Below are 15,119 nucleotides of genomic sequence, written 5' to 3' on the forward strand. Positions count from 1 at the left end.
CTGCACGCCCCAGAGGGGACAATGGTAGTCTACTCCAGGCCGCCACATCAGATTTCAACCGTTGGAGTGGAGGGAGCAGATTCCATTCATAACGGACAGCGGGGTCCAGTGTAATATAGACCCCCAAATATTTAAATCCCGTCTGTGCCACCTGTATAGGGCAGCCGCGCGGTAAAGAGGGAGTGCCGCCCGAAAGTACATAGATACAGGACTTAGTCCAATTGATCACAAGGCCGGAGTTCCTCCCGAACGAGTTGAGTACATCAATCAGTACTATCAAAGACTTTCGAGGTGACGAGAGATACAACAGGATGTCATCTGCGTATAATGATATTTGATCCTCAAATTCTGGGGTCCACTGAATACCCTTCATTGATGGTTCCCACCGCAACCAAGCCGCTAGAGGTTCCAAGGTGAGGGCGAAGAGAAGTGGGGACAACGGGCACCCCTCTCGCGTGCCCCTCCCCAGAACAAAAGACCTGGAGACCCGACCATTTACCACAATCTGAGCTAATGGTTCCTCGTACAGAAGTTTTACCCAGCTGATGAAACCTGAGCCGAAACCAAACTTTGCAAGAGCAGCCCAGAGATATGGCCATTCCACTGTTTCAAAGGCCATCGTAGCATCCAAAGAAACCAAGATGGCCGGATCATGCAGTGACGTCGCTCTCGCCAGGACGCCATGCAGGCGTCGCAGGTTCAGAGCCGTGTTGCGATGTGGAATGAAACCAGATTGATCCGGATGGATCAAGTCACCGATCACGTTTATCAAGCGATTTGCCAATAATTTAGCTAGGATCTTGGGCTCCGAGTTGAGGAGCGATATTGGCCTATAGGATGCGCAGCGATCTCGCGGTTTCCCCTCCTTATGAATCACCACGATGGTCGCAAGTCGCTGATCACACGGGAGGGAGCCGATGTCTCGCGCTTCTAGGAACATAGCACAAAGATGCGGCGCCATTTTGTCGGGACGCAGTTTGTAAAGCTCGATGGGGAGACCGTTGGGGCCCATAGCTTTTCCTAAGCAAACAAATCGGATAGCAGCCGCAACCTCATCAACCGAAAATGCTTCGTCCATCAAGTCCCTATCTGAGTCCGATAGGCACGGCAACGCAATGTCCCTTAACAGTAAATGGGAGTCCTCCTCTGGTCTATCGGAGACTGGGGAGTAAACATTTTGAAAATGTTCCGCAAAACACTACACAATCTCAACCGGGTCAGTCACACGCACTCCATCAGCTCTCTCCACCACAGGAACTACAGGACTCGCCCTCTCCTTTTTGTCTAACCAAGCAATCAGCTTCCCAGCCTTGTCTCGCACATCGTACAGCCGTCCCTGCTGCTCTCTACTAGCAATTCCAGCAGCGTCTGTTACCAGGTCTCTATATTCGAGTTGTTTGAGACCAAGGACATGAACCTTCTCCTGAGTGATATCCACTTCTAAATCCCCTTCCAACTCAGCTATTTCGGCTTCTAGGCGGACCACTGCCTCATGTTTGCTTTTTTTAGCAGCAGGGATTAGAGGATACAGACCCCACATTCTCAGTGAAATAATGATCCAAAGACTTAATCAATTCAGCCCTGGTTTTGGGGTTACGGAGATACCAAGGGTTAATCGGAGCCACTCGACCCTCAGCACCCATCTTCATGTCCATCAAAAGCCACAGTGGGGAGTGGTCCGAAATACAGACGATATCCTTGCCGATTCATAGCATGGCATGTGTTGCCAATCAAATGTGTCTCTTGCAATAAAACTATATCAGGGGAAAGGCGTCTCAATAGTTGTAACACAACCTTATGTTTTATCCTATCCCCCAACCCATTGACATTCCAGCACAATAACTATAACCCCCTACCCCCATCCCAAGAGCAAGTGCCGAATCTACCCCACAACGAACAGAGCACCCAGATCAAGATGTAATACGATGTGTTGCATTGAAACAAAATGAAACAAACCCAAACCTCCCCCCCACTCCCCAACAAAGCCCAAAAATACACCCCTCCACCCTGCACCCCTGTGATAGACTCAAAAGCCACCCCACCTTGCAGTGTGCCTGTCGCCCCACTATTAAACTAGTCTACAAAAAGAAACCCGGAGGAGGAAGAGTCCCATTCTCCCTCGCCACCTCTGGGTACAGTACCATAAGTATCACAAAAGTCATGATACCACAGCTGCTAGATCTGTACACTGTCCGAAAAACAGCTACCACTTCTCATTCCTGTTCCGGCGGGCCGCCCTCGGCTCCTTCAGTCCCACCAGAATGTTGCGAGCGATCATGCTGTGTGGGCATGGTGTCAAGCCAGTCACTCACGCTCTCGGGGCGGTCAAAGAAGAACGTCCGTTCATTGTGTTCAACACATAGCCGAGTTGGAAAAAGCATTGCATATTTCATACCCAGGTCTCGCAGTCGCCGCTTCTCTCCCAAGAATCCCATCCTTTGTTTCTGAACAAACTGGGTGAAATTAGGGTAGAAGCTCACCGTAGTGTTTTCAAACTTTGTGGGGCCACCCACTCGCGATGCCTGCAGGATAGCATCCCTATCTCTGAAATTGAAGATTCTGGCAATTATAGGACGCGGCGGGGCACCCAGTTTCGGCTTCCCACCCGGCACTCTGTGTGCGCGTTCCACCGCAAAGAAGTTGCTCAGGCCTTTGGGGGCGAGATGATTGAAGATGAGATCCTCTACGAGGAGATCCGCGGCGAACTCTTCCGATTTTTCAGGGACCCAATTGATACGTATGTTATTACGTCTGGCCCGACTTTCAAAATCCTCCAGCCGACGGACAAAGAGATCATTGGAGAATCGTAAGTTGCGAACCTCAGTCTGTAATTTGGAGACATCAGTCGTAAGGCTGGAGGTCTTAAGATCCAAGGATTTGACCTTCTCGTTGGTTTTTGATAGGTCAGTCCTGATCAGGTTGACATCAATTGCCACGGTGTCAAGCTTTAGAGCCAGAGCCTCGTATTGTTGACCAATGGATGTTTTCATACTAGCAATGGCGCCCATGACATCGCGCAGGGTCAAATCATCCACAGCAGTTGAGGAGTCGCCGGCGTCCTCCAGAGACCGACTCGCGCCACCGGGGGACCATTTAGGATGGGTATAGCGATCCATTATGTTCGTTTGAATAGTGCCCCCACGGTGAACGGTCTTGGTTTTTCACTTCTCGCTATCATGCTTACCCGCCATATCGGGTGCTGCGCCCTGAAGGGGCCTTTGGGACCTGGTAAAAATGATTCCTCACGAATCATCCACCGGGATCCCCGGATGCGAGTCCCGGGGGGGTATCCCACGACCTGGGACACCCTGCAGTTGGCACACACTGAAGTTGCCGGTCCTGTTCCCGGGCTGGCAAAGCGATGCAGAAATAGGAGGAGACAAAGAGAACCAAAAACGAAACCGAAAGTTACCTCTGGGGTCATAAGCGGGACCCCGTTGGCTGTTGTTGTTCAACTACCACCTGGGCACCATGATGACTCGAGCCCCCGGCAGTTCCATGGAGCAGGCCACAAAAGTTCAAAGTCTCGTAGTTGCGGTTCCCGGAGTCCAAATCAATTTCTGTAAACAGCTATTAGATCAGCTGGGTCACATTGTCAATAACCCGTCCTCATAGTCAGGATAAAATTCAGGATAGATGCGGGAGGTGGCGAGGGTCTCTGGAGACCTGTGCTCACGCTACCATCTTGGTTGCGCGCGAACCCCCCCCCCCCCCCTGCAGACACTTCTAAAATGATTCTTCCTATTTATTTATTTTAGTGTCTTATCGAGCGCGAACTTGACCCGTTAGGGTATCAGAGCGCTTTACAGGGTATACAAGGTCTACAAACCAACATAAAATGCAGAGAAATACTAACACATCTTACCCTTACTCCTACATGTAAGCGATTACAATCATAGTCAGCTTCAGTGCTCAGAACTGAGATAGGTGTGACAGATTTGTGGGCTATACCTACATTGTACCCTTAAGACCATGCTCTCATGTTATAGGTGCAGCAGGAAAATCTAAAACTGCAAATTTAACAGGGTTTCCTATCTAGAAAATAACATTTTCTTCAAAACATTTTTTGCTAAGGATCACATGGGCATCTTCCCTGTGTTCTACTTTTCATGATCCAGACTATGCAACATCAGCTCTAATAAGGACTGTCAGTTTATTTACACGGACTAGCTAATAAAAAACTAGCATGGAATAACATACAATAATGGTGTTAACACCTAAGAATTTTAGAACAAAAACTACTCACATCTAGCTCCCCTTAAAAGTCAAAATAAGGAAACAACAATCCAGACTACTGATCCTGTCATAATTTCATCAAACAAATATTCATTTTATTAATGCTTACAATGTTTAAAACAGTATTACTGAATAGTCAATTAAGTGTCTCATTGCTATTTCACAGACAATTTAGACAGGCTAAAAAGAAATTGAGAAAAGGAGGGAGCAACGTACATATTACCGAGCCTTAATTTGTAGAGGAGCTAGCCTCTTTCCCCCCATTTTGACAGTAGGAAACCTGAAACAGGTTTCACTTCTGTCAACACTATTACCCCCTATTTGTAGCAACTGGGCATAAACAAAGTTATAGGGGGTACATAACACTTTTGAGCCGGCAGAGGGTCCGGGGAGGGGAGCACGACATTCCCAGACCCTGCCTCCGTCTCCTGGAGCACGGGCACCGGGGCGGACGAACCTACCCGTGCCCGGGTGTTACTCAGGGCCACACCGTGGTGGCATGGAGTGTGCACCCAGTCTCTCGGCAGCACATACCGGTTTTCGTTTCATTCCGGCTTCTAAGGCAACATGAATACCCAAACCCCTCAGCTTTTAAGCATTAGTGCTGCATACATATGGCAAAGCTTATCTGTTAATCAAAGTTCACATATACCATGGGCATGTGCGAAGGTGGAAGATGCTAAATATAGAACAGTCAACACTGAGGGAGGACAGAGCACATGGCGAGCACATGGCAGCACATGGCAAACAAGATGGCTGCCAGAAATACAAAATGGCTTTCACAAAACGGATAAGATAACTTCTAAATACAGGATGGCTTCTGCTAATGCTAACCCATTGCTGTCAATTTACAACAAACTATCCAGAGCCTGCCATCCAGCTACAACTGATCAACACATCAGCTGTGGGCTCCAGGTACAGTGGAATACCTGTGGATCCTGCAAAAGCTCCCAGTGTTGTGTTATGTGGCGTTGGAGCCCACCAGGCTCACTGTGACGGAGCAGGCCTCATGGCGAGTGACTACAGGCCAGAGTGACAACTTCAGCGCGGACCGGGCTGGCCTGCAGCAGAAGTTGGGGGCCAAGGAGAGGCCCACCCTGCCCACCGGAGGTCCTTTCCCTTATTCTCTGCCAGTGTGAAGACAGGTGAAGGGGTCGCATTGCATTTGGGACCTAGCTACACCATGTAGTGTCTGTGCTCTGCCAACGTAGCAGGGATTGTGACTGTTAGCAAGGGCAGTGGGCCTAACTGGACCTGAGTTGGGACCCTACAAAACTCGGCAGCCTGGGATCCTGCTGCCCGAGGTGGACACTGCACACCAGTCCCAACAGCTAGCCATAGACCGTGAGTGAGGCTCTGAGAGAACATCCTTGCCGGTGAAAAATGGCATGGGGGGCCTGTGGTGGGGTCAGCCAATACCGCTGTCCCAGAACCAGAGACTTCCCAGGGGCCCTGCCACCAGCGGAGACTAAGTGGCCCCAGGAGGAGTTTGGCAGAAGGGGGCTGGGCCCGCTTGTGCTCTCTTCCCCCCGCGTTGCATCCTTGCTGGTACTACCTCTGGCTGCTGGGGTGGGGAGAGATGAAGCAGGTTCTCCCCTGTGACGTGTTCCATCCTCCCCCAGGATGGGGAGCCGTGCATGTGTGGGGTCCCAAACCTCATTTCTGCTGGTGTTGGCTTGAGCATCTCTTCTTTCCCCCTCTTCCTGGTCAAGATCTGATGGATTAGGGTGAGCTCGGTAGAGGCGCTGGAGGTGGAGCACCGCCTCTTCCTTAGCCCTCCCCTGGCACCATAGTGGGGCAAGGTTGGCAGAGGTAGAGTTGGCGCTGAGAGTCTGCCCTGGGCAGCTGTGGCGGCAAGGATTGGGGAGTGGGGGTGCTGGATCCCCCCACTATACTGACGCCAGTGCTGGTGCCGGTGAACCAGATTCTTAGTTGTCTATCCTCGGAAAGTAGACTACAACTAGAGATACAACATCCCTGTGATTGCACCGACACACCGACTTGATATGCATCATGCCTGTATGGCTTGGGGATAGATTGACTGAACTGCTCCCCACTGTCAGTAGCCTGGACAGTCTGCTTGCCCTAAGACGGCTGTCGTGAGACATGGGTGATGAAGGGTGTTGGGGCAGAGAGATAGATCGGGTGAATCCTCTACAGGTGACAAATTTGATCAAATACTGGCAGCCATCACGGAGACAACACCTGTGCAACCACATAGACCCTGTAGAAATAGACTTGAACCTATTACGGGATGACCAGAAAAAGCTGGCTGATTGAGTTATAGGCGGAGGGCGCCCTTGGGGCACTACAAGCCAGTGTGAAGGAACTAGAGGGCCAGTAATGCACATTGATAATCAGAGTGCGGGAGCTGGGGGACAGGGCAGGGGACTCCAAAGGATGCTCTTGCCGTAACAACCTTAGGGTTGTGTGATTTTCAGAGGGGGCATAGGGCCTGGACCCAGTTTCTTTCTATGAACAGTGGCTAGCACAGTTGGTGGATCCATTGGTGCTCTCTGTGCAGTTTCAGATGAGAAAGCGCACAGGGTCCAGGGGAGGTAGCGACCGCCAGGATCCCTCCCTAGACCGCTGGTGCTTCACCTCTTGAACTTTAAAGTCAAAGAAACTATACCAACAGTAGTCAGGTATGTAGGTCCATTACAATACAAAAATGCCCGCATCTATATCTTTCCAGACTATACCTTGCTGGTGCAGCGCAAATGAGCATCCTTCTTGGGTGTTAAGAAACATCTGAGAGAGGGTGGTAGAAAGTATCAACTCTGTTATACCCAGCAAAGCTTTAAGTGATAGCAAGCCAAACCAGCTATTTTTTCACTAAACCATCGGATGCCTGGGACTGGCTACAGCAGAGGAGATATGACTCATCCACCATGCCAAGCAAGCGGTCTGGAGCAGAGAGAAAGCAACACACCAGGAGATGGCGTGATTGGGGTAAGGCGAGATCTTGCACCGAAGGAGCTCCCTCACTGGAACAGATGAGAGACCAACAGCAGCGCACGCTGTTGGATGTATCACTTCTGACAACATTGCACCACTCTCCCCTGCCCAACGGACTTCCCAATGACTCGCAATCAGACATGGATCACCTAATTCACCCAGTAGCACTTCCTCACTTATCCTGCCAACTGCCACCCCACAGACAGCAGACTCCTTGACTTGACCAGCTCACTGTTGCACAGTTGGTAATATTGCTGTCACTGAGTAGTTGGTTCATTTTGGTGAGCACTCGTTTATTGGTACATATGATGGTTAATATTATTATCTTAATTGCAAATTGATGATACCATGATGGATCGGACCACACTGGTTATGTGGTTGGCTTGTGGGCTGACTACTTCCCTTGACTCTTTCTCTCATTTAAGTTCCTGATCTTCTTGTGTTGCAGGAGTTGAAGTACCGACTTTAGCTGCTGGTCGCCTTACACTTTTCCTTTACAACCCTGGGTGCTAAAGGAGTTTGAAAGCGCTCACGAAGTAGTGCACATTAGTGTCTTTACTATAAATATTATTGGCCCCTGGGTGCTTACAATGTTTTAGGGGAGGAAAACACCCAACTCCTCCCTGTGTAATCAAAAGATTAAGCACACTTTGAATGTCCAACATAGATTGAAGCACTCCCCTTATCACTGCTCAAAATAGCAAAATTTCTTAAATAATACAAAATAATCCAAAGACGCTTGAGGTTTTTCTTCTTTTAATTCTTTTCCAATTCCAATCGCATATCAATGGGTTTCGCCGAGGTTATTGAGAACCTATCAGCTTCATCAGGGCTTTTCTTGAATCGAACTCTTGCCTCGTATTCAGGGAGAATGCATGTTATATCAATTGCTGAAATCCTCCGATTAGAGCAGTATATCTCTTTGCACATATTCAAGTTCCTTGGGGTATATGGGAAGAGGGTTCTTGATTGTAAAATAATTTCCCTTATGGCAGCGGCGTCACTAGGGAGGTGCGGGGGGGTGCGGACCGCACCGGGTGACACCATCGTTGGGGTGACACCAATCTGGTTATGAGTGTAATGTTATTTATGTTATGTTATTTAGTGATTTATATAGCGCACGGCTACTCGGGCAGAGTGTCCCGACGCTGTACAGATCTGTAGGGAGAGACAGAGCAGAGACCGAGCGCACTAAAGGCTGAAAAGCCAGGTCTTAAGGCTTTTCCTGAAGGATAGGAGATTATCAGCTTTTCTCAATGAGAGGGGGAGCTTATTCCAAAGCTGCGGAGCACAGGCTCTGTAAGAACGACCTCCAATGAGCGAGTGCTTTACAGATGGAACGACAGCTAGAGCTGGAGTGGCTGAACGTAGCGATCTAGCAGGATGGTAGAACTGAACATGTTTCCTGAGATAGACTCCACCAGTACCGTGTAAGGATTTAAAAGTCAAGGTCAGAGTCTTGAAGATGATACGTTTCCTCACCGGGAGCCAGTGTAGTGAATCAAGGAGAGACGAGGTGTGGGATATGGGGCTTAGGCCGAAAATGGCCCTTGCGGCAGAATTTTGAACAGTGTGTAAGCGACATAGGAGGTACTCTGGGAGACCTAAATAGAGCACGTTGACATAGTCGAGCCTGGATCCAATCATTGCTTGTACAGTAGTTCTCCTATGAGCCTGTGACAGTAGAGGGAGGATTTTCCTGAGTATACGTAGTAAGCCAAAACATTGGCCGACTAGGGCAAGAATCTGGGGTTTAAAGGTAAGACCATTGTCAAATTTGACAGCCAGATTCTTAGCCATCGCAGTGGGGGAAGAAGGAGGGTGCATATCTGCCGGCCACCAAGATTTCCATTGGGTATCAGGGGAGCAGCCAAAAAATAGAATTTCAGACTTGCTGAAACCAGGAGAAGACCGCCTCCAAACAGCTTTTGATAGAGTCACCTGCGAAATCGGAGTTCTTATCGCAGGTGAAGAGCAGCTGCGTATCATCCGCATAGGACACAATACGCGCGCCAACGGTCTCCACTAGTTCAGCCAAAGTGGAGAGGTAAACGTTAAATGAAGTGGGACTTAAAACTGATCCCTGTGGCACTCCTACATCAAGAGATGGAACTGTTGCTGAAAAAGGTGGTGACCAGATCATTTGTTGGCGCTCGGAGAGGAAGGACTTAATCCAATTGAACACCGTCCCTCTAATTCCGATCTCATGGAGTCTGGAAAGGAGCCGGTTGTGAGGGACGGTGTCAAAGGCCGCTGAGAGATCGAGTAATACTAGCATTGCCTTCCCTCCGCGATCTGTCACTTCCTTTATAGTCTCAGTTACCTCCAGTAGTGCTGTTTCTGTACTGAGGTTGGAGCGAAAACCTGACTGCGTCTGATGCAGAATATCAAGGGCTTCTAAAAAATTTGATAAGGTGGAATGAACATGTTTTTCTGCGAGTTTGGCAAGGGCACGAAGCAGAGATATTGGCCTATAATTGGAGTGTTCTAGAGGGTTCAGATTAGATTTTTAGGGATGACATGGGCCTTTTTCCAGGCCTTTGGGACCTCGCCCGAGGTAAAAGAGGCATTAAAAAGAGGGTTGATCAGAGGATTGAGAACAAGGGCCATTTAGGAAAGGATTTTAGCGGGGCAAGGGTCAGAGGGAGAACCGGATTTCAGTTTTTGTAGCAGATCAAGTGAAGCCTCCAACGACAGAGGAGGAAAAAATCTGACAGAATATGGGTATCCTGCGGAATGTTCATGGTAGATGAAAGGGGGCCAAGATCAATGACAGAAAGTGGGTCTGTGATAGATTACATTTTTATTTTGCAGGGACTAACCTCTAAGGTGAAAAAATATGAGGTAATTGCCTCACCACATAGTGACCACAACCCAGTGTCCGCTGAGATTCACTGGAGTGACTTATGGAGCAAACACCTGGGTTTTCCTAGGGCTTGCACATCGACGGTGCCCAGTGATCAGGGCAGACGGCTTAAGTGGGGTAAGGTGGTCCAGGAAGCCTTCATGGCATCCCTGCTCCCCAAGTTGGAGGAACCCATGTGTATCTGTCTGGATCAAAATGCCACCAATAGCCAAATCATTTTAGCCTTTAATTTTATCTGCTCACAAACAGCTAAAGAGCTTACAGTTCCCCAATCCCGATTGCCTCTTAAGCCCCACAAATGGTTTGACTCCAATTGCTCTAGAGCCCACAGAGACCTCAAAAATGCATTAAAAGCAAAGCCGAGGGATAATATACTAATCTCCAAACTAAGACGGGATTATAAACTGGTTATTAAGACAAGGAAAAATACAATTAAAAATATTGCCTGGAATGACTTACTTGATGTGGATGTTCTACGTAATAGTAGGAGATTCTGGGACATTATAAATAACCAATTCTTCTCGGGGGAGGTCAATACAATTTCCGATTGCATCATTAGTGATGAGAAATGGGTTAACCACTTTAAAATTATATATGGTAGCAACGACACTGTGGAAGAAAATGGTATAGGGCTAGGTTTGGGGCTACCTGCAGTACAGTTTAACGAGGAGGAGGTGTACAAAGCTATAATGGACTCCACCAAAAACAAGGCTCCGGGACCAGACGGAGTCCCGGTGGACTTTTTTAGATATGCCCTAACTACCTGGTCCAAAGTCCTCACCAATGTGTTCAGGGCAACAAACGATGGATGCTTTCCAGAGACATGGGCAACCTCGGTCATAGTGCCCATTTTTAAAAAAGGAGATAGGGAGGATCCGGGATGCTACCGACCAATCTCTTTAATAGACTCTGCCTTTAAGATCTTGGGCAGAGTACTATTGACTAAATTGAGAGCAAACCTGGAGCTCTGTGGGGGCCTTGCAGAGATACAATATGGCTTTAGGGAGAAACGGGGTACCCTGGAGCAATGCTCAAACTTACATCTCCTAATTTCCAAGTACACAGTGGCCGGGGAGGGGTCAGTATATTTGGCTTTTATGGACCTCTCCTCGGCTTTCGACTTGGTAAATAGGTCCAAGCTTTGGTCCCTACTATGTGAGCTTGGTATTGAGGATTCCCTGGTGGCTCTCATAGCAAGTTTACATCAGGGGCTTTTTGCGAAGGTACGGGTTACTAGGGAGGGGCGTTGCTCAGACAGTTTCAGGTCAAGGAAAGGGGTGCGCCAAGGTTGTATCTTGGCCCCCCTTTTATTTACTATCTACATAAATGGCTTGGGGAAGTTCTTGTCAGCAGGCAATGCAGATGTCCCTCGGGTAGGTGGGAAGCAGGTCCCGGCTCTCCTTTATGCGGACGACGCCGTTCTCATCGCCCGTACGGGCATTGGACTACAGACTCTTTTGGAGATATTTGGTTCTTTTATGGGAAATCTAGACCTAAAGATTAATGTGACTAAATCACATACAATGATTGTGGGTCCACATAAAAGCAAATCACACACAAAAACTTTTACCTGTGGGGGTGAGGTTCTCTCCATGGTCCCTGTTTTTCCATACTTAGGTGTCCTGTTTGATGAGAAAGGCACTTGGGCCCCACAGATTAAGATCAAGAATACCTCTTTAGCACGGTCCACAGCAGCCCTGATTGCCTTCACGAAAAGATTAGGGGCTAAACCAATGGAAGCTGTACTGAAAGTTTATCATAGCAAATGCGTTTCCATTGCTTCATATGGTGCAGCCTTGTGGGGGTACGTTAACCTGGATAGTATCCAGAGGGTAGAAAACAAGCTTATAAGACGAATTCTATCGGTCCCAAACTCTACACCTACCTACTGTATACATGAGAAAGTCGGCATACCCTACATCATTGATGGACTGAAATTGGCTCCTTTACTTTTCTGGGCTAAAACCTGGTTAAATACAGAACTGTCTCTAAATCATAGCATTCTTAAAGATGTGATTGCAAGGGAGGGGTCAATGAAAATATTATGGCTGAAATACATAAAGTCATCATTCACTGCCCTCGGGAGACCCGACCTATACACAACACCTTCAAATATTAGGAAGGCAGACATTGCATGGATTAACAGGAATTCCATGGGAGGGCTCATTTAGAGAGAGAGGAGATTGAAATCAAAAAACCATCAGTACGAGCACATTTGGTCCTATCCTCTTCTCCCTCCATGGAACCATATCTGCAATTTGTTACCAAACCCTTGCATAGATTTCTATTAATCAGATTTAGAATGAACTTGATTCACTACTCGTTAGGTCATTTTCCTGTGTGGGAAAAACCAGAGTATGCATCACCTTGTGAGTGTGATCAGTTCTCTAATCAGGACACTCTTCATTTTATGTTTTTCTGTGGGCTATATAATATGGAGAGGAGAAAATACCTAATACCTCTCTTGAAAATCATGGGCTTTATACAAGTGAGACCGGCTTTACTTTTCCTTCAACGGTTACCCAATGCACATGTCACTTTTTGTATTGCAAACTTCCTTACAGCCGCTTATAGAGGAAGAAACAAAAGAATCCCTAGAACTGTACTGTTTTAAACTAAAAGTGTACTAATATATCAATTTTACCCCTTTTTAATTATTTTATGGCATTTAAATAACTGACTATTTTAAGGATGATTGTGTAAATAAATGTATTGTGGGTATTTTTAAAATGTTTTAAATGTATGTATTATCCTTGCCTTTTATGATTTTAACAAAAATCGAATAAAGTGTATTTTGACTTGACTTTGACTTGACAGAGGCAGTGGGCGGAAAAGATGCCTGGATGTTGAGAATTTTATTGTAAAAAAAGCTGGCCAGCTGATTGACCCAGAGTTCAGAGGGAGAAAATGTAGGGTTTGAAGCAAGGGGGGAAGTGAATTCCCTAACGATTTTGAATATTTCCTTACTGATGTTGCAGGCTGAGTCAAATCTTTTAGCGAAGAAAGCTTTTTCGCCAATGTAATTTCTTTATGATAGGTCTTAGTAGGATTTTTAAAGCTTATTCTCAGGGGGGCATCATAATTTTTTCGCCACAATCGTTCGGCTTTCTTGCAATTTTTCCTGATCACGTGAAGTTCAGTGGTAAACCAGGGGGCTGAGATACGTTGAGATGTTAAAGATCTGGCAGAAATGGGCGCCAATTCATCAAAGCGTTGAGCAAGCCAGGACTGAAAACTAGAGAGGTCCTGCTCAAGGTTGCCGGTCAGTTGACAAGGATGGAGTGCCAAGGACTGCTCCAGCATATCGGTGGTGACACGATGGAAAGGGCGGGAAACCGTAGTTTGAGTGCCATTTTCAGTACAGGCGGATTTAGAAAGACCCACGATATCAAAATTTAACAGGAAGTGGTCTGACCACGTCACAGGAAGTGGTGGATGAGATTGAATAGACAAAGAGGAGAAAACCTGGTCTAACAAATGACCTTTATTATGAGTAGCAACAGAAAAATATGGTAGGAGATCAAACGTGCTAGTAACATCCCTTAGTTTGACAGAGTCACTAGACTCAGGTTCGTCCATATGGATGTTGAAATCTCCAAGAAGAAGAAGATGCTTGTATTTCATAGCAAGAGGGGATAAAGTTTGATGAAGTTTATCACAGAAAGGGCCCAAGTGGCCTGGTGGACGATAGACCAAAAGGCAGGCACAGGAGTGGTGCGGGGAAAAAGATAGGCAGAAGCCAAGTGAATCAACCCCAGGAATGTTGTCAGTTTCAAGTACAGAGCAGGTGTATCGCTTGTCTACCACTATCGCCACTCCTCCTCCTCTTCCCAGCTCTCGGTCTTTCCTAACTATATAATAGTTAGGGGGGAGGGCAGTGAAGATGTCAGGACTGGAGGAGTCGCATAGCCAGGTCTCCGTGAGAAAGAGACATGACGGCTTCTGATCTGAGAGTAGGTTGAAGAGGTCAAGGGCATGCTTACCAAGAGACCGAGTATTTAAAAGCATGCATGGATGCATGTGGGCCTTCGCAGAGGTCTCCCCAGCAGTGTTAATCAGGCCAGAGGTGACTCGTGACGAAGACGAAGTAAAAGAAGACCATGCGCATGACTCACAGATATGGCTGACATTAGCAGGGTCACATAGATGTTTAGCACACCCCGAGCTAGTGCTATTCCGAAGCCTAAATAGAGTGTCACGGTCGTAGGAAATTACCCTCTCAGCGGTGCAGCCTAGATGTACACGGTCCACTGCCGGGCCGGGCGCCTCCGGGACGAGGACGGGCGCAGACGGGCTTACCTCAGGCGCACCTCTGGCGCGCATAAGGCGCGCCCGCTGCACTCGTCCGCTGCACGTCCTCGGAGGCATGCTGGACTTATAGGGGCGGAGGCAGGTCACCTGACGCTAAACACTAGCGTGCCAACCTCCTTCCCCCAATACGGCAGCCGCGCTAGAAGCAGCATCCAAGATCGAGTGTGGAGTCAGGTAGGTAAACAATTACTCACACACGCTGTGACATCTTCATTTAACACGCGCTGTGGAGACAATGCCCAAAGTCGGCAGAGGCTGGAGCCAAAACACACAAGCCACAAGTTTAAAAGTGCAAGTAGCAGTAGTAAATCACGTTAGTTACAGACAAACAGAATTTCAGCGTAAATTTTAAAAAAGAAGTGTGCGTGTGTGCAAGTTCCCGGCTGAGCCTCAGGAACAGATCTGAGGAGGCGATGAGAAGTTCGACCTTTAAGGTCACCTGACGCTAAACACTAGCGTGCCAACCTCCTTCCCCCAATATGGCGCCCGTGCTAGAAGCAGCGTCCAAGATCGAGTGTGGAGTCATGTAGGTAAACAATTACTCACACACGCTGTGACATCTTCATTCAACACGCGCTGTGGAGACAATGCCCAAAGTCGGCAGAGTCTCCACACAGTTATTAGTGCACTGTGCAAGCGCACGGTCACACACCTTCCAGATGTTCCAGGCCTGGTTTTAGTTCGAAGTCTAGCTGTCAGCCAGTGTTTCTGTTTGCTGTTCTGCAGCTTGGGGGGCTGTCTCCCTCGA

This window comes from Lissotriton vulgaris, unplaced genomic scaffold (genome assembly GCF_964263255.1).
Source record: "Lissotriton vulgaris unplaced genomic scaffold, aLisVul1.2 SCAFFOLD_234, whole genome shotgun sequence".
Lineage (NCBI taxonomy): Eukaryota > Metazoa > Chordata > Amphibia > Caudata > Salamandridae > Lissotriton > Lissotriton vulgaris.